We start from the raw sequence: 21,394 nt of genomic DNA, 5'->3' as shown, positions 1-21,394 counted from the left end.
GGGGGTCGTGGGTAGCTGGCGGGTGTCAGGCAACCCTGCGCTCCCGCTACCCTGGCGCTGATCCGGCCGGGTGAGGCCTGTGGCCCTACTCAGGCTGGTTTCTCGCATTTACTATCTTTAATTCTAATCTTAGGAAAGTGTGTGTGTGTGTGTGTGTGTGTGTGTGTGTGTGTGTTAGGTGGGGGATGGGGGATGTCTGTGTAAGTCTGTGTCTGGGTGTATATATGCATATTATTTTTCTATCTTTCATAATAAAATGGTATAGTGAGTTTTTGCCCCATGGAAAGAGAATGAAATTTTGTACCCTCAATGTTCCCTGCCTTTCCTCAGAAGAATCACTTCTTGGCTATATTCGATAATCAAGTGAACTTACAAAAATACAGTGGAGGAAGGGAGGGGTGGGTTCTTCTGTGTGATATTTAGAGAATGTATAAGTAAACTTTCCATATCTTCAATATAATTCTTATGAAAAACAACTCAGAAGGACTAAACATTTGTTTTGGCTCATAGTGTCGAAGGCCTTATGTAATCCTTATGGCCTTATGATACCTTTGTTTGTGCTGGGGTCAAATGTCATGAGAAAGAATGTATGGATTGCTTAATGACAGCCAGAGAACAAAGAGGCAAAGCCATAGGTTCCTAATATCTTCTTCAAGGCCGTGCCTCCGATGACCTAATTTCCTTTCCTTACACTCCACCTCTGAAAAGTCCCCACCAGTTTCTTCCAGAGCTTCTGCTAAGGAGCAAGTCCTGGACAACAATGAGCCCTTGGGAGAATGTTGAAATTCACAACACAAGGCCCACAGAAAGCTCCAAATGTTTACAACCTTCCCAGAATACAAAATCTATTCAGGCTAGTAAAAGTCTAAAAGTTGATTGAGACTCCCGGCATAGTTGTTCAGTCATCTTGGGTGTTTCAACAACAGTTGTCCTGAATCTCAAACACAGTGGCACAAATGCAAGACAACAGAAAATATAAGGAACTCAAGTACTGAGCAATATCACTAAGTAACGGACTAAGCATGCTTTTGCCTCCTACTGTGTGCAATACTAAATATTTCTATTCTCAAGGACAATAAGTATAAGTATTTAGCACAGAGGTAACTTTTAAACATGGAGTAGTTAGGTTTTCTTTTTGTAACTAAAGAAAACAAAAGAGTAATGTAAGGATAAACTTTTGGTGCTGTTATGCTAGTCTGCTTCTGACATTGGAAACTGTCATGGTTTGAATGAGACTAGCTTCCAGGGGCTCATATATTTAATGATTAGTCATCAAGGAGAGACACTATTTGAAAAAAAAAGTATACATGTGCTGCCTTATTATAGAAAATAGGTTTTTTGAGATTTCAAAAGCCCATGCCATGTCTAGGTTTTCCCTGTTAACTTACAGATCAGTATATAGCTCTTAGCTAATTATTAAGTATCAAGGCTGCCTGCTGCCACTTAAATTAATTAAATGATTTCATATATATGTCAGTATGAGTTGCCTTGCTCACTGTGTCTCTTCACAGCAACAGAACCATAACTATGACAGAAACAATTCTTATAAATCCATTCTGGTAAAAATAGGTACTCTACAATCACAATTGCCCTAAGACTCGCAGTCCTTTCTGAAACAAGGGAGGCCATACAAGAACACACATACATTTCTTCTCTTTTGGAGACACCCAGTTTTATTACCAGCACACACATATGGCAGTTTACAACCTCCATAACTCTAACTCTAAAGGCTTCAAACTCTTTCAGCTTCTGCACGAAATACAGGGCAGTACAAATATATAAACTTTCACACGAGTGAATTTAAAATCTTGTTAGCACTAGGCAAATACTTTAAAAAAAAAGATTTGTTTATTCATTTAATGTATAAGAGCACATTGCTGCTATGTTCAGACATACAAGAAGGCATCAGATTCCATTACAGATGGTTGTGAGCCACCATGCTGGGAATTAAACTCAGGACCTCTTAGAAGAGCAGTCAGTGATCTTAAGTGCTGAGCCATCTCTTCAGCCCCAACTAGACAAATTCTTAACTCAGAAATTATGTTTATAAGCAAAGTTTTTCACCAGTATTTTCCACTTTTAAAAAAATCCAATAAGTTCTTCACACTTATTACAAAGCAACTAAATTCTAGAAGCTGGTGAACGTCAACTAGAGGCCTAAGTATCACTCCTGCATCATGCATTTTATTTATCAAGAAGCAAGCACAGTAGAAGCTTAAAGGCTCATCCAAAAGCTTGCAGAAGAAAGAGTAAGGGACAAGCTATCCTATCCATATCCCATGTGTAGTTTCAGTCTCCAGCTTTCTTCTAGCCAAGGCCTCAAATTACATACAAATGCACCGGAATGCAACATAATGTCGTACCAAGGCTGGCTGAATATAAAAACAGACACAACAACAGAAAGAGCATGAATGTGTGTCCTGGCCTGGGCTTCCACAGGAGCCTTAATTGGGTCTATGATCCTACAGAAGCAACAGTCTATTACCATGAAAAGCCAGATGACGTCCCTGTTATAGGCTGTACCCTGAGACATGTTGATGTCTGAGGGCTGGACAGAACTGGCCCCATTCCTCACCTGAGCATTGTAGGAGATCTGGTCCTGGAAACAGGAGAGCAGGAGAGATGACCCTGCCCACATTCAGCTGCAGTACTCATGAAATTAGGGCTCACACATTGCAGGAGGTGCAGAGCAATACTGAGGCTATGAACATGGGAGAACTGGCCCTGCCACTCATTTTCCTTGAACAAAGGAAAAATACCCTCTTCCTCCCTATATCTCAACAGGAGTAAGACTGGTCCCTCCGGTCATGAGAGTAGTACTGTCCCTGCCCCTCACTAGCTGCAGCACTCAGGAGATTGTCCCTCCGGTCATGAGAGTAGTACTGTCCCTGCCCCTCACTAGCTGCAGCACTCAGGAGATTGTCCCTCCGGTCATGAGAGTAGTGCTGCCCCTGCCCCTCACTAGCTGCAGCACTCAGGAGAGAAGCCCCTGTACCTCCCCTAGGCAACAGAGTAGAGATAATCCTGGTGGCAGGGACATGGGTGAGCTGGCCTGGAGGGCATGAGAATGGGAAGTCAGACCCTGTCACTTGACTACTGTGTGGTGGCATGTGGAAAGAGGGGATGTACCCCCACATAGCCTTTGCCACTTATGATAGGCAGAAGAGATGTCCCTGCTCCTTACCCGTTGCAGCACTTGGAAGAGCTGGCCCTGCCCCTCACCTGGGCAGTACAGTAGAGTTGGTCCTGGATGCGGAGGCTGCAGGTGATCTAGCCCAAGAATGTGAATGTGGGGAAGCCAGCCCTGACTCTTATTTGCTGTGTGGTAGTATCAGCAAGGGAGAGACCCCCTCCCAAACCCTTGTACTCTGTCATCTATGAGCTGACCATGGGTTCATGAGAGCAAGAGAGCTGGTCCTGCTCCTCACCTGCTGCAGCATTCAGAAGAGCAGGCCCTGCACCTGACCTGGGCAGCACAGTAAAGCTGATTCTGATGGCACGGGTGGTGCAAGCGAGCAGACCCTGGGGGTGTGAGCATGGGAGAGCTGGCCATGCAACGTGTCTGCTGTGCAGCATCCTGGGTGAACAAGAGATACTTTCTCCCACCCTCACCCCTTTACATCTATGGATGGCAGTAACACTGACTCTGGTGGAGTCATGAAAGCAGGAAAACTGACCATGTCCCTCATGCACCAGCTTCAGTATATAGTGGGCCCTGCACCTCTTCTGGGAAGCAAAATGGAGTGGCCCTGTTTGTGTGGGTTGCTGGTGTGCCAGCCCCAGGGATGTGGAAGTAGGAAAGCCAGTAGGCTGAACAGATCAAATACCTCTCAGACCCAGATCCAGGGTTTGGAATTGGCCCACCCCAACCTTTACCCCATTGATAAACTGCTGGAGTGCAAGAAGGGGCCTGTTCTACAGATCCAAAACTACAGGACCTCCGTAACACAGGGCAACAACAGGGTATCTAAGAGGAGGCCAGGTCTGGTGCATTTGTTAAGCAGCTGAAGGTACTTGCCATCCAATGTGATGATAAGTTCAATTCCCAGAACTCCACATGGTTTGAAATAGAGAACTGACTCCCACAAATTGTCCTCTGTCCTCCACAGACACACAGTAGTATACACAGTTCTACTCATATGTGCATATAAACATAAATACATACATCTAAGCATGCATGCATACATACATATATACGTACATGTAATTTTGCTTATAAAAGAGTCAAGGAGGGTGAACCTTGAAAAGGACACCCAAGGTTGACATCTGGCCTCAGTATGCACACATATGTACACAAGTCTGCATAAACACAAAGAGACACCCCACACCCTGCACAATACACACAAAAAGGTACAAAAAAACCGTAACATTTCAAATCAATGTCAATATCAAGGCTGAAAAAGACAACCAAGAGCCTGTTCTAACCCTGTGGTGGGTACCATAAAATGAGAAAATAATGTGACAGAGAGATGGAAAAGACAGAGTAAGTGGTGTTGAGATGGGAGAGAAAGGGAAGCTGAGTGGTCTGTGCACTGAGGAGAGCAGTGGAGCTGGAGATTCGGCTGTGGTGAGGAACAGGCTGATATGAGGAGCTTGTGCAAGTACTTGAATTCATGATGATGAATGTGCTTAAGAACCTCCAAGAAATGCAATTTTCTAAAGGCCTGAGTGAAGTTCTGCTGTTTTAATGTAGGCAGTTTCTCTCTCCAAAGCCTGGAAAGATGGAGTTAATGACCACTGGCCACATTTTCCATAGGCCATCTTCTCAGAAAGTTAAATGGTTAGTCTGGCTTCTAACCCTGGAGCTCCAGCACAAATCCTCACAGGAGATGGCTGTGTAGGGGTTTCTTCTGCAAATTTACCCACACCATTTATAGACAAGCATCTTCTCTCTCCTTGAAGCCTCCAGGACACACACAGACAAATCTCCCAGTGTTGTAGCAGTTTTCATTTTTTGCCTCTAATGTGATTTTTCTGCTAGTGAACTTTCATCCATCACTCTACACCATCCTCAATTCTTAGTATAGACAGAGATACACTTTTTTTTTTTTTTACAATGAGACAAACCTGTTCCTGTGCAGCCCGCACAGGTAGAATCACATTCTTCATCTGTATATGACCTATCGACATTCTTACATTACTGTACATCACTTCACAGAGGCATCTCTGCCACATACTCTTCCAACATCCACATGTATTCACCCCTTGGTACAGACTGTACCAGTCATTCTGCTCTGGCTGCTAGCTGCATATTATGGAATGAACAGGTCTGTATCAGTCTCTTGGGAGTGCTGAAATAAAAACTAATACTAAAGCTTAAACAGGAGGAATGTTTGTCTTATGGTCCTAAGGGGTAGAATTTCAAGATCAAGATGTGCATATAGCTAGTTTCGCTTTAACTTTCCTCGGCAGGTAGATGCCTTGTTCATGTCTACCTGTCACATTGTACTAGGACTCTCTCTAAAGAAGTAGTTCATAATCTATATGCCACAACTCCAAAAGACCATCAGAGAACACATATATTTACATTATGATTCTTAAAAAATAGCAAAATTACAATTATGAAGTAGCAACAAGAATAATTTTATGGTTGGAGTCACAACATAATGAACTGTATTAAAGGGTCACAGAATGAGAAAGGTTGAGAACCACTGTTCTAAAGACACTGCTTTAGCATAATGACCTCTTAAAGGCCATGTTTGTAAACACGATGATGTTCTGAGGTACAAGATGTTAGGATCTAAACATATAAGTCATGACCCTAAGGAGTAAATTTCACATAACAAGCAAGATACATCTGACTTGGGATAGTTAGAGCCAAAGAAAATGGCTTCTAAGACCACACTTCAACCTGAGCGTCCTCTTCATCTTGGGAAAAAGTGTCATGTCTGTGTTTATCCTTTTTTTTTTTTCCTGCTCAACCTGACAATTGCGGTGAGCGCTGAGAGTGAAACACCTTCTCACTACTCTATCTATCCCCCCACCCTCCCAGGAGCCAATGCCCATTTTTCTACTTGATCTATAGATGGTACAGCCTGTCTTGGAGCCCTACCTACAGAGCTTCTCAGAAGTCTGTGTCTCCAACATGAATATCCAATTGGCCAAAGCCAATTGTTTCCCATCTAGCTCTGAATTCTTGTTTCAAAGCACTTTTGCCAAGCTAACCACCTTGAGATAACTCTATCCCATTCACACCTCTGGATCCCAAGGTGCTCTTCTCTCACATATGCTCTGTGATGCTCATTCCAAACCTCCACAGATTGTAAGTAATGCACAGGCAAGACTCACTTCCTCGTGTCAGAACCTTCAGTTTTCATAGAAAATCCTAGTGAGGTACTCAAGACAGAGCATCAGATTTGCTGGCTATTGGACTACTTCCTCTGTTTACTATTGCTGTAGACTAACTTTTATTGTTTGTTCGGTTCCTTATACACACTTATCTATAATTATAGTCATGCTGATTTCTGAGAAGTTCTTTTTACTCAATTGGATTTTTCTCTTTTCCCTTGGTTGGGAATAAGGAAATCAGTGAGAGATTACTTCTAGCTTTCTTCCTTATACCCATTTATCACAGGCTCTGATCCTGTTCTACCTTGTTATGAGCTGGTAAACAATTCCTTAATCCTCTTGTGGCTGCACACGAGACAGCTTACCATCACAAGTGAAGAAATCCTATTAGTGCCCAAACAACAGAGCCTCAGAGTCTGGCTTACTTTGGAAACATTTCCCATCATGAGAAAAGGCAAGTAATCCCTGCAGGTGTCCAAGAAGTAAGACAATCAACCTCAACAGGTGTTTGCACTGAAAAGAAGTCAACAGGCAAGGCAGATGTGAACTGAGATTTAGTCTTGCTCACGGACAATGCCGATCTGTAATAATGTTAAACAACATTAGTCATTGCACATGTTCCCATAGTCCTTGCCAAAACATTAAATGCAGAGCACATCTCTGAAGCAAATGTCTTCTGAGCATGGCTCATTGAGAAAATGCTAAGCAATTATTTGACTATAGAAGAGTTGCTGAGCTGATCTCACCATTGCGTTTCTGCCTTTTAACTAACCAGTACTCCCAGAGCTCCCTGGGACTAAACCACCAATCAAAGAAAACACATGGAGAGACTCATGGCTCTAGCTGCATATGTAGCAGAGGATGGCCTAGTCAGTCATCAGTGGGAGGAGAGGCCCTTTGATCTGTGAAAGTTCTATAGGGGAATGTCAGGGCCAGGAAGCAGGAGTGGGTGAGTTGGGGAGCAGAGGGATAAGGGATTTTCAGAGGGGAAACTAGGAAAGGGGATAACAATTGAAATTGAAATAAATAAAATATCTAATTAAAAAAAGAAAAAAAATTAACTCTCTAGAAGCACTCAATGTACTCTTCAAAGCACTGATTTTAAGCATAGAATCTAAAGTTTTCAATAAAATCCTTTTGATTTAGAACAAAACCCAAATTATCTCCAAGCTTCCCAGACTTGCCTTTCTAAACTCATCCTGAGTCATGGGCCCCTTATGACTGCCCACATTCAGGTTTCTTGTGAAGCCAACTTAAGCTCTAGCACTGGAGTTTAGAATCTACTGCTCATTCTGCCTGCACACCCTTTGCCACAACATTCACCATCATGACATCTCGAGTCTCAGAGAGTTTCTCTGACTTAACCATCAACCCAGCATTCCCATTACTCACTGACTCTCCCTATTTTCTTTGCACAGCATAGCACCTGCTACAGTCCTCTGTATTGTTACCTGTATCTTTGCATTGGAGTCGAAGGCTCTCGTCATGACACCAATACTCATACCACGGCTAGCACATAGAAAGCATTCATTATTACATACATTGATTGATATAGGGAGGTCATATGGATAGGAAGCTGTTATGAAGATCTCATATCNATGGCATTTGACTAAAACTGAATTGCCCCATAGTTATGTACTATGAATAATCGCCATCTATAGGCAATTTTTTTTCTTTTTGAGGCATAAATTTTTTGCAGCCTATTTTAATAAGGGTTCAACCTCTCCTCTTGCCTACCACCTACCAGACATAGTGGAAGAGAGAAGTTATTAAGACATGGGGGAAGTGGACCTGCTTAACAATAGTTCTTTGGGGATGAGCCCAGTCTTCTTTGACAGCAGTTCAAATCAGAAGCTGCAGTCCCGTCTTCTCGGCAGGTAGATGCCACATGCCAAACCAGCAGCTGTAGTTCAATCCTGAAGAAACTACAGGGCTCACCAACTGGCCTGAGGCCACTGAAGCAGCAAGAAGCCTCAGCAACTTTGGCTAGTTTTTTTCAATGGCTGTGTTACCATAATGGGAACACAACAACGCTATGTAAGGCAAACCAATACATGTGTGTCTTTAGCAAAGAATAGCAAGGGGAAAAAAATCAAATCAATTCTCCAGTTCCCACTATCTGTGGGGTTATATATATATACTTCTTCATCACACATCCTTTCACATGTCTCTTATAGCAAAATATCCTTTCACCTGTTTCTGCTTCAGGATAACAGTCTTTCATGTGTCTGCCTTAGAAAAACATACTTTTATCTGTGTGCCCGAGCAAAACATCGTTTGACATAACTGACACTCCAAAGAAACTAGAAGTTTCCATTCAGCCATCCTCTCTACTTCACAGACCTCACAAGCTGTTCATTCTTTTCAAATGTGTCCAGATGAGAATGGAACTTTAGCCTACTCTGGGTTTTTCCTTCTCGGAATTCATTCTACTCCCTCTTGGTTAAGTCCAATGAGAAGTTCTGAGGCATTTGTATATGAACAGTAGAACTCACAAATAAGCCATCTTTTAAATCACATTTTGTAATATCAAGTGTTCATCCATATTAACAGTGTCAATGAACATCCAGAACAGTTTGAAGAAATAGCCAATAAAGAGAAAGTATACCATTTTTTTTCAACTCTCCCCTTAGGATAAATATAATCTTGGAGTCAATTGAGATCAGACACGCGTATTCAAAGTCTTGATGCTTTAAACAGGTATTTTTAGAAGGTATTTGACTTTCAAAAATGTTTAAATATAACTTGGTAAGTTTCTAAGATTATTAGTTTAACATGTAAAATTTTGAAATGTAGCTCATTTAAATAATTATTTTAACGAGTCTAATTTTGTTTTCCCCAATGGATCAAGGATATAAATTTTTTTATATTCAACATAAAATATAACGATGTTTAGATCTGTAATATTTCAGAGACAACAATAGTGGCTAAGAAACTTTGGGCCTCAAATGTTTAATTTCTGACCCTGAGCCAGCAGCTCAACTTCAAGTGGGGTTTTGAAGTTTTCATCCCCTTACCTGAAAAATTTCTTACTTTAAAAATTAAGACACATAGTGGGCAGACTTTGGTAAAACAAACAGACAAACAAACAAACAAACTTTTAAATTATAATAAGATGATAAAGTACCCAGAAATCTGGCTCAGTATAGATCAGGCTTTAGTGAGTATTATGGGATTATCATTTAGCTTATGTAGTAGTTTGAATATGCTTGTCCCAGGGAGTGGCATTATTAGGAGGTGTCATCTTGCTGGAAGAAGTGTTACTCTGGAGAGGGTTTTGGGACCCTCCCCCTAGCCACATGAGATTCAGTCTTACCCAAGTTGCCTTTGGAACAAGAGGTAGAACTTTTACCTCCCCCCCTCCAATTCCATACCTGCCTGGACACTGCCATGCTTCCTACCATAATGATAATGTACTGAACCTCTGAACCTGCAAACAACCCCAATGAAATGTCCTTTATAAGAATTGCCTTGGTCATGTTGTCTCTTCCCAGCAATGAAACCCTAACTTAGACAGCTTATTTCATTGGAAAAGTCTTTGAATGGTAATTACAATAAAAATCAATAAGACCAACATGGAAATTTTAATTTTTAAGGTTTTATGTGATTTAAACTGAAAATGGAACATCAACATAGTACTAGTATAAGTGTAGATATAGCCTACATGATGCATATAAAAACAGTGGGTTTAGAAAATAAACTACACAGTGACCAAGCCCGCTCAGTCATTCAACCTTCTCCAGCATTGGAGTGAGGATTGAAAAGAAAGATACAATTAGACAATGCTGCAACATGACCCCAGTCAATTGGGAGAGTGAAGGCACGTTTAATTTTTCCCAATCCACTTTTACACCATTTTAATTACATGCAAGTATTAAGGGCGAGCAGTACAATAAGGAACTAGCAAGGCAAAGTCCCATGATTACTCCCATGACAGTTGTTTTCAAGGGCTTGTCGGAATGACCAAAATACCTGAGCTGACTTCCTTGTCCAAGCCACAATCTGGCCTGAAGCCTTCTTCTTTTGTTCCACCCTAGGATTAAAATTCCTGCCTTAGTCTACTTCTCTATTATAGCCTAAAGTTAGATTCTAGATGAACTTACTACCTTAACATGCCCTCATGTCAGATTCTTGCCAAGTGACCCTCCAAAAGGCTCTCTACAACACAGGACCGCCAATGGCACTGCCTGCAATAATCTGTAAGCAACTATACCTGAGGAAGGACTTCTAAGGTGTGTATGTGCATATCTCATTAAAATGATAGCCCATAATCCCATCTTCATAATTTTAGGTGTTTCCTATTTCTTGAAGTTACAAATCTCTGAGAGACGACAGGTTCCTTTAGATTAACTCTTTTCAAAGAGGGAGAGTGGTATGTCTACAATTTTATAATTTTCCAAACACAATTCTCAGCCCCCCCCCAACAAAAAAAATAAGTAATAGTTTATTCTCTAGTAAAAATAAGAGTGGCCATAGCCCAGGAACACAGACTCAAGCTATCTTTTTTTGTGTGTGTTTTTCGAGACAGGGTTTCTCTGTGTAGCCCTGGCTGACCTGGAACTCACTCTGTAGACCAGGCTGTCCTCGAACTCAGATATCCACCTGTCTCTGCCTCCTAAGATCAGGGATTAAAGGCAGTCGCCAGATTCAGGCTATCTTGAGTTGCATGTTTAAATGAAGTAGAGTTAACAAAAGTTTTATGTGACAGAAACAACAAAGCTGGAAATCAATGTACTTTTCAAAAACGTCAATGGAAACTTTAGTTAGATGCTACACAAAGGGAGGAAAACCCTGCTGTAGACCTGAGATGCTATCTCATGGCATTCTTAGCAATTTGGTTCGTGGAAGTTGGGTGTTTTGTTACATTAATACATCTTAAAGGGTTTTCCTTATTACTCACAGGATATAAGGTATAACACATAGGTGGGCAAGGAACCTACAACATCCCAACCTCACCATCATCTCTGAAGTCCTAAGCAGTTAACTAGCTTTGCAAAGATTTAGTAGAAGGGGTGCCTTCTAAATGCCATGACACAAGACAACTCAGATACAAAACTTTTGATTTAAAAAAAAAAATGTGTAATAATGCAGAGCCCTGTTATCTCTGCATGCCTTCCTTTCATTCCTTTCAATCAGTATGCTAAATTTCGTGGAGGATGCTTCCCTGCTTCTTTCACATATTATTTCAAATCTTAAGAGGACAATTGTGATATTTTCCCTTCGTAAGGTTAGTGTTTTACCAAGAGAAGAAGGTGGAGCTCAAAATTAAATTAGTCCATTTTCAAGGGCCTCCATGCCAGTTAGTATCTGACTCACTGCCTAACAAAGGTACATAACTCTGGCTCCAAGGGAAGCTCTCAGGTAGTCCGGTGGCATTCATAGAAAGGTGGGCTTACCCTTTCCTTCTTTACCTGTGCATTGCTCTGCAAAACTGGTGCCTGTGTAGCCTGATCTATGTCCCGCCCTAAGCAGGCTCCTGTATTTAGGGGAGGAGAGAACAGGATTAATTAGAAACTACCCACAGGCTTCCACTGCAGGTGGCATGCATCCGGCAGAACTCAAGAGCTATCCTGGAAGAACAGTCTAAAGAGAGTGAAGTCATCAACAGTCAACAAACGGGAAAGCAGGCCAAGGTAGAGAGCGGTCCTCACCTGACATCCTGTGAGTATTACTGTCTTCCTGGGTTACCCTTGAGAACAGACAGAAGTTCAGGAAGAGGGGAAGGGGTGGTCACTGTTTCTAGCAGAGAAAAGAGTACTACATTTCCAATGATGAAGGAGAAAAGTGTTTTGCCTCTAGCCCCAGATTTCACAAGTTCTGAGTTCCATTGGTCTTTTTGTTAGATTTAAGAACAAGGCTTGGCTGAAGGATTTACAGAATTCTCCCTTATCAAGAACTGTCAAATACTTTCTTCCCTGAAGGAAGACACCAAAGTTAAATGAATCTGCCATAAAGCAGGGCCAAGGTCTCCTCAGTGGGTGATCCTGGCACTGTCCACATTCTGTCTTAGGAGTCACCATGTGCTAGTTGTTCTGAAAGGAACCAAAGTGTGGCCTGACTTGGGAAGCCCAGGCGGGCTAACTGCAGAGTCCAGGTTGAGCCACAACCTTCTGTCATTCCTTCTCCTAAAGAAAGGGTAGCTTCCTTTTTGCTCTTCGTAGGAGGAAGTCAGGCCTTTGCTGCAGGCCTTTGCATTTGACTGCCTGGTTTCACAGGAGAGTTTTCACAGCTCTTTCCCAAGGGTGGTATGAATACAGGTACCTAGGGATCTCTCAGAATGCTGAAGCCTTGAAAGGTGACAATGTTCCAAGAACACAAGAGAAGCTGAAAGGTATCTTCCAGAAGTATCCAGACCTCAAGACTCCCTAAGAGCATCCTCCTTCAAGTCAGAAACTGGTTGATCTACTAAAATCACCCTTAGGTGTTAGAGACACAAAGGAATTTTCTCTTGGAGACAGGACTTAATTGCCTGACACAATTGAGTTCAGGGGCCTTCCTGTGATCTCCTGGCAGCCTCAGAGGTGAACACTGCCCCTCCCTGGGATTTGATAATAAAAGCAAAGAGAATAGTCCCAGATCTCCTTGAAATCACCCCACGGGGGGGGGGGGGCACAGCAAAGAGGCTTTTTGGTTTTTCACCCTGGTATGGGGCTGCTCAGAAGAGAATAAACACATAGTAGATAGATTAAGATGCAAGAACATCTATGACCTGATGAGAAGAATTCATAGACCCACAAGAAGATGACTTGGACCCAGCCATCTGCAGGAGTTCCTGAAGTCAGAGCCGCCAGAGTGGCTCCAACTCTAGGTTGGATCTAGGGATCCTGAAACTCCCAAGGTAGTCAAGGATGAAACCCTCACTTTCTAAGAGCACAAGGGAGCTGGCTTTGTATCAGTGTTATTTTCCCACAGAGAATGCACAGGCCAGGCTATGTCTGTAATAATCGATGCAGGCTAAGCAGGGCTATGGAGGGAGCAAGCTTAGAACTCAAGGCAGAAAAAAGATGCCTCTAAATGTCATGGGTGGATATATGAGGTGAATCACTTAAGAGCCATAACAGGGAGCAGGCCTCCATTATACGGTATCACTGCACTAATATTTCCAAGCTTTTCAGACATAGTTCTAGTGGCCAATAGCCAGAAACAAGTTTAATCATAGAATTTAATTCAAGTTTTCTTAAGTATTGCTGTTTTTCTGTCATTTTTTTCCCTAAAGTGAATGTGTTCACATTCACTACCAGTTTAAGAGTTTATTTCTCTAAGAAAATGTGATTTGTTTTCTGTCTTAGTATAAGAACTTGAAAAGAAAATTAAAAACCTTAACTCATATATCCTTGATAGTCCTTCCTGCCCGTTTACAAAATACAAGGTTTTTACTTAAGCCACAAATAGGAGATTAAGGAACTTCCAGGTCAGGTAGCAAAGCACAACTTGAAAAGTCCTCCAACAGCAAACACGAGGAAACTGGATATGTATAGCAAACATCCTGTTAACCCAGAATTGCGTGTGAAGGCAAAGGACACTTCTGGGGAACTCAGTTCTGAGTTTAACAGGCTGAACAGCTACTTCATGACAAAACGGCTAAAATGGCAGCTGGAGCTACATTTGTAGTATTTTTAAATTATAGTGAAATTACATAATTTCCCTCTTCTTTTTTTCCCTCCAATCACTCCCATGGCCTCTTTTACCTTAGTTGTTGTTATACACACACACACTCCCAAATGTATAAAAACAATAAGCCCTGTTACTTGTATGATGCTACATACAAGTAACAAGTGTGTATGTTTTCATGTTGACCATTTGTATTGAAAAATCCACTGGGGGATGGGAGGAGGGTCTTTTCCCTGGGGAAGACAATTTTTCCCACTCAGGGTTTTAATGCCATGAATGTCAGCATAAAAAAGCCTTGCAGCACTGGGAACTGGAAATAAGTGGTCAGGTTCAAGCATGGATTCTTCGAAGGATTCTGGAGAAAAGTGGTCCCCTTGGAGTTGGAGAAATGGCTCTGTGGTTCAGAGCTTCACAACCATCTGTAACTCCAGCCCAAGAGCATTCAATACCCTATTCTGGCCTCCTTGGTCACTGAGCAAGCACATGTACAGATATGCATATACTTATACCACTAAATACATTTTAAGTGGTCCCCTATGAGCAAAAATGGAGACTCAGATGTAGATGAACAACTGTCTTCTCAGTTCTTGTAGGCAAGGACCAGTGCATTTGAGCAAGTCACGCAGCTCTTCTGTCCCAACAACCTCAAAGACAGCAGTCAGCACAAGAGCAAACTGCAAGCTAACAATATCCTGAATCTGCAGCTCATGTCCTGAGCTACCCTGGAAACATAGCCTTCAACAAAGTTGTAGTTCTGGTTCCTATAGAAATGAACTTACTATCATAAACCCTACTCATTAGGGAAAGGAAATGTATTAGAGTCCTAAAACTTCCTAAAAGAGCCCAAGTAGTGGTGAATGCATATAATCTCAGATTTTAGGGAGCTAAGTCCTAAAACATAAAACAGAGGGATTGAATGGTTGAGGTTAGAAGGCTATTCAATGAATTCAGGCCTATTTACATGGCTTGAGACTGTCTCCAAACAAAACAAAATACCCCTAGGACTTCAGGTAATAAGATAAGAGTATAGCATATATTGATACTTATATTTAAAAATATAGAATGGTCTTAACCCAAAAATATGGCTAAGTATGTGGAAGAACAGATATCGTGAGGTAGACATTGATATAGAAATATTTCTCTAGGTTGTATAAAATACTTCTTAAAACATCTCCAACGATGCTTTGTGGAACTAGCCAAACTCGTAGGAAAATCAAGTCAGATATAAAAGTAAGAGAGGAGCTTTTGGGGATAGGCATGCTCTCAACTAGAGATAAATCCTAAGACAGCCCATTTCCATAGAAAGTAGGTAGTATAATGAGATCAAACAAAGCTTGACCTTGTAGAAGAGGCATAATACAGAGAGACACCCCTGTGTTGGTGTGGGCATGACCAAGGAAGAGAAAAACTATTCCTGCGAATTTGAAATGACAAGCTGCCTGTCACATATGCATGCAACTCATATCCATATTCCATAATCAGTGGGATGAGCAAATGTTATTAATTCAATTTCTTTCTCCATTAATTTGGGTAAAGGCTTGTTAATCTTATTAATCTTTTCAAATAACAAACTCTCCATTTCATTGATTCTTTGTGTAGTTATTTTGATTTGTTGTATCTCATCAATTTTGGCAGTGGTTTGGTTCTTTCTTTGTGTCTACCATTTGTTTGTTTCATTTTGTTTTTGAGACAAGGTCTCACTATGTAGGTCCAGCTGACCTAGAACTCATTATATAGACCAGGAACTCACAGAGATATACCTGCCTCTGCCTCTCCAATGCTGGGGTTAAACGGGTATGCATTTCTTGCCTTCTTTCTTTTCCATGTCTCCAAGGACTTTGGATATAACATTAAGTTATTAATTTGTCATATCAAAAATTTATGTAGGGCTGGTGAGATGGCTCAGCAGTTAAGAGCACTAACTGCTCTTTTGGAAGTCATGAGTTCAAATCCCAGCAACCACATGGTGGCACACAACCTTCTGTAATGAGAAACAAATAAAAACCCTATGGGCCGTGAGCAGGGTCAGATTGGGGCTGGAGCAAGCGAGAGAAGGGAAGAGGGGGGAATAAAGTCGGGTCCCTAAAATTTAAAAAAAAATATCATGTAAGCATTAGTTGCTACAAACTTTCCTTTTGGAATGGCCTTTATTGTGTCCAAAAGGTTTTAGTATGTTGTGTTTTCATTTCATTCAATTTTAGAAAGTTTTGAATTATCTCTTTTGTTAATTTTTTTACTCAGTTATCATACAAAAGACTACCTGTGGGTTCATACACTTCTGTAGTTTCTATTGCTGTTGATGCCTAGTTGTACACTAGAATGGCCAGATTGAATGCATGGTGTTATTTTAATCTCCCAATATAAGTTTTCTTTTTAATTTTGAGATTATACTTTAATTACAGCATTTCTCCTTTCCCTCTCCTCCCTTCAATACATCCCATATGCTCCTCTCCATTCTTCACATTCATAACCATTTTTTTACTAATTGCTATCGAATAGATATTTGTATATAAATATATCTTCCTACATATAACCTGCTTAGATCATATGAGGTCAGCTGTGTGTATGTTTTCAGGCTGTTTGGCACTAGACAGTAGTTTATGTATACTTCTATGGGGAAGACCACCTCTCCCACTCCCAGCTTTCCTACAATTCTTTATGTAAGGTTAAGGCTGTTTCATGAAATATTAAAAAGCATCCCATGCTACCACCAGCATGGCATCGGTGGACAGGCTGGCCTGTTCTTAGCCCGGCAGACTCTCGGACTCAGAGCTCAGAAACCTCTCTGCCCAGCTTGCCAAGTTCTCATGGCTGGCTGTTGCCACACATGCCCCATGCTTCCAAATTCCCGTGGCTGGTTAGGGTGCCCTGCCACCTACCTTTCTCTGGAACCCAGTTGAGATACCATGTTAAACAAACCACATAATCTTAGTTTAAGATCAACAATCACTGGGAGCACAAACTAGTATCCTAATTTTGTAACCTATTTTAAGTTATAAATTCCTCCAATGGCAGATTCTAGTGGATCTGCCACCTAAACTGGGACCTCTGGCATCCTACATTATGCCTCCATGCTCTCTCCCATCCGAAAAGAAATCTTTCTCTTGCATTCCATCTTTCTCTCCACGACCAGGAAGTCCTGCCTAACCCTCGCCTAGTGATTGGCCCCTTGAAATCTTTATTCATTAGGGGAAGTTTCTGCCACATAAGGCTTCATGGATTTTTCTCCATCTAGTAGTTTGAGCAGTAACATTGGTGAAACTTTTTGATATTAATAGATATACACATATATACTCTGATATTAGTAGAAGACACAATCTCACAGCAATCTCACTGATCCTCTGGATCTTACAATCTTTCTGTTCTCTCTTTTGAAATATGCCCAGAGTATTAAGCATGGTAGTATTTTGTAGATGTAGCTAGCTGTCAGAATGTGATTGCACAATTCTGAATTTTTATTGGGTGTTGTTTTGTGGGTCTCTGTTTTTTACATAAGAAGTTGATGAGAGTTGGACTAAACTTATCTGTAGGTATAAAAACTTGCTTCAAGTTCTAATATGTGGTCAAATTTGGAGAAAGTTCCATGAGCTCATGAGAATATAGTATATTCTTTAGTGTTTGGATAGACTATTCTGTAGGTATATGTTAGTCTCATTTGATTTATAATTTCTTTTAACTCAATATTTTTCTGTTTAAGTTTTGTTCCGATGATTTGTCTGTTGGTCAGAGTGAGTAATTGAAATCACATACTATAACAGTGTTGCTATCATAGTTGGTTGGTTCTATAACTACATATATATGTGTGTGTGTGTGTGTGTGTGTGTGTATGTATTCCCTGTATATTAATTACTTTTCTATCGCTGTGATAAAATACCATGACCAAACCAACTTAAAGAAGGAAGTGCTTGTTTGGCTTATGGTTCAAGAAGGATAAGAGTTTTCTCAAAATCATGGAAAACAAGCAAGTATGGTGACTAGAACATCAAACTGAGGGCTCATATCTGGAACCATAACCAAGAAGCCAGAGAGAACAAACTGGGAGTAGGGAGAGATCTTAAGCTCTCCAAGCCCACCTCAGTGGAATACTTCTTCCAATAAAACTGCATCTATTAAAACTGTTCCACCATCTGGTGACCAAGTATTCAAGATGGCCAATTTTGCTATATTAATCCTGTCAATCCATGAGCGTGGAAGATCTTTCCATCATCTGAGGTCTTCTTCAATTTTTTTCTTCAGAGACTTGAAGTTCTTGTCAAACAGATCTTTTACTTGTTTGATTAGAGTCACACCAAGACATTTTATATTGTTTGTGACTATTATGAAGGGTTTCTTTTCCCTAATTTCTTCTTCAGCCTGTTTATCCTTGGAGTATTGGAAGGCTACTGATTTATTTGAATTAATTTTATATGCAGCCACTTTGCTGAAGTTGTTTCTCAGCTGTAGGCATTCTTTGGTGGAGTTTTGGGGGTCACTTAAGAATACTATCATAGCATCTGCAAAAAGTGATATTTTGACTTCTTCTTTTCCCATTTGTATCCCTTTGACCTCCTTTTGTTGTCTAATTGTTCTAGCTAGAACTTCAAGTACTGTATTGAATAGATACGGAGAGAGAGGGCAGCTTTATCTAGTCCCTGATTTTAGTGGAATTGCTTCAAGTTTCTCTCTATTTACTTTGGTATTGGCTATGGTTTGCTGTATATTGCTTTTACTCTATTTAGATAGAAGCCTTGAATTCCTGATCTTTCCAAGACTTTTAACATGAAGGGATGTTGAGTTTTGTCAAATGCTTTTTCAGCATCTAATGAAATGATCATGTGTTTTTTTCTTTGAGTTTGTTTATATAGTGGATTATGTTGGGTTTTTTTTTTGGAGTAGGGGTTAGATTTAACATTTTCTTTGACTGGTGTATCCATTTCTTCTATTATGTCTTCAATGCCTGAAATTTTCTCTTCCATCTCTTGTCTTCGACTGGTGAAACTTGCCTCTGTGTCTTCTGATGGGGTTCCTAAATTTTTCATTTTCAGAATTTCCTCAGTTTGAGTTTTTTTTTATTATTGATTCTATTTCCTCTTTTGGGTTCTAAATGGCTTTACTCATTTTCTTCCAGTGTGTTCATAGATTTATTTAAAGAATTTATTCATTTCTTTAAGGATCTCTATCATTTTCATAAAGGCTACCTTAAGTTGCTTTTCCTAGTTTCACCTATCTTAGAATACTCAGGGCCTGCTTTTGTGGGTTTAGTGGGCTCTTTTGGAGACATATTGCACTGCCTGTAATTGATTGTGTTTTCACAGGGAATATAGGCATGTGGGATTGGAAAGATTGTAATTCTAGGTAGTGATATTGTTTATTCTGTGATTTCACAGAGAAAAACAAATTCAACCATTTTACACCAAATTTAAAGCAGATTCATTAAGTATTAAATAATGACCAAGATATGGACTTTGGTCAGGATAACTCCTTCGAATTCCCAGCTGAGTGTCCCTATTTATAAAGACAAACCCATAGGCAACTAACTATCCTATCCCATGAGGCTCTTTTATTTTCCAAGAACTACAGCTTCCAGCATTCCAGAAAGTTACCTTGTCCTTAGGCAGGTGGGACTTACAGATTAATTTTGGGCTTTATGATATCTGCTCTTCTCTTTTGTGGGTTAAGTGTTTCACTTCTCATTTCTGTTTCCTCTATGGTACTTAGGAGGATGCAGTGGCTGTGTGTTACCTGGTAGAAAAGTCTTTGGTGATCCTGATAGCCTGTAGCCATTGGATGTTCCAAGTAAAATGTGTTTCTCATTATTGGGAACTGACTTAAGAATGAAATGAACTGGGACGTGGCTTTGGGGATGATACAAGAGGGAGTAAAGCTAAGTATTCAGTGGGTATCTGTTTAATCCCCTGAGAATGGAAACAGAGTAAGGAGAGGCCACAGTACAAGGTCTACTATAGAGCTTTGGTTGAGACTGGAGGATTTAGAGTTGATGGAATGGAGAGAGAGAGGCATAGATCTGTAGTTAGCCTACTGGTATTTCTTGTCATAGTGGCCTGTGAGTTTCCTGGAAGTGCCTGCTAACGTTGGGGTATAGTACAAATCAGTGAGTGTGCAAAAGGAAGATAGGGGAGGAAGATCTGAGTGATCAACTCAAATGGATACAAGAAGTAGAGGAGTAAGGCTACAGCCAGTGTTCTACAGAGACATGGATAAGACTGGAGAATTCGATATTGAAGAGCAGAGGGAAAAGAGAAGATCTGCCTATCTGATTCCCTGGAGGAATGGCCCTTGGTTTCCATGGAATTGGTTATTTGGTTTTAATTAAAGTCAAAGCAGAGTATTGGCTTCTCTTTTCATCTAGAGAAGTCATTCTCAACAAACCCTTTGGGAGTTACATGTCAGATATCTTGCATATCTGATATTTACATTATGTTTTAAAACAATAACAAAATTGCAGTTAGGCTATGGTTGGGGATCACTGCCACATGAAGAACTGTGTTAAAGGGTCATAGAATTAGAAAGGTTGAGAACCGCTGATCTAGAGCAATCTCCTAGCCTCTTTTGTTTTGCAGTGTTTACATTTGAGCAGTTCTCTTATGTGCAGCATGGGTCACATTCTGATTATTCAATATTTTTTCCTCCCGTTTAGATTCAGAATAAACGATTTTGGCAAAAAGACCACGTAAAATGTTGTTCAGATTTTAATCCTGTTGACAACTTATAAAAAAGAGTATGGTGAATGAAGAAAAGAGATCATATGAGATTTTCTCACATTTTCTTTACAAGCGTTTTCAACCTCCTCCTTATCTTTTTCTCCCAGATGATTGAAATGGAACCCAGTCCCTTGTAAATGCTCAATCTCTAAACTACAACATCAACTACATTAAAAAAAATGTATAGAGCATATTATTTATCATTTTATTATGAATACAAATGAAATCCAAGTTTCAAAAACATTGTGAAGATATCCAAATCTGAATTGTGATTGTAATTTATTATATGATTATAATTTCCCATGTGGTGAAAAGGGAAAGGAGGGAGAAAAATTGGCAACAGGGTTTTAGCTATCTATAATATTGTACCTATTAAAAGAAATAAGGCAAATTGTTATCTTTTGAGTGTCAGATTTCAGGCTGTTCTTAGATCTATTTTTGTGTTTTGTTTTAATTATTATTATTATTATTATTTTATTTATTTACTTATTTTGTGACTAGCACATGGTGCCATATGCCTTTAGTCTCAGGAGGTAGGTGGATCTCTGTGTTTTCCAGGCCAGACTAGTCAAGCCCCAGTGAAGCCAATGCTGCATAGTAAGATCGTGGACCACCATCTCCCCCCCAAAAGCAAACAACCCTCCAAATCAAACCACCGTATATAGAAAGAAAGAGAGAGAGAGGAATAAAAGAAGAGGAAAGAAAGAAAGAAAGAAAGAAAGAAAGAAAGAAAGGAAGGAAGGAAGGAAGGAAGGAAGGAAGGAAGGAAGGAAGGAAGAAAGAAAGAAAGAAAG

At 40.4% G+C, this 21,394-nt stretch overlaps 1 protein-coding gene across 1 annotated transcript in view; it reads left to right on the top strand.

Annotated features, from left to right (window-relative positions):
• Positions 1–11,829: 11,829 nt before the first annotated feature.
• The window catches only part of LOC110284050 (sulfotransferase 1C1), a 26,706-nt gene continuing 17,141 nt past the window's right edge, over positions 11,830–21,394 (top strand). Inside the window, exon 1 of the mRNA XM_021149636.1 lies at positions 11,830–11,949. The gene's annotated coding sequence lies outside the window, so the exon portion shown is untranslated. The remainder of the gene's footprint in view (positions 11,950–21,394) is intronic.

The sequence above is a fragment of the Mus caroli genome, chromosome 17, assembly GCF_900094665.2.
Source record: "Mus caroli chromosome 17, CAROLI_EIJ_v1.1, whole genome shotgun sequence".
Classification (NCBI taxonomy): Eukaryota; Metazoa; Chordata; class Mammalia; order Rodentia; family Muridae; genus Mus; species Mus caroli.
This window is presented reverse-complemented; position numbering and strand designations above follow the sequence as displayed.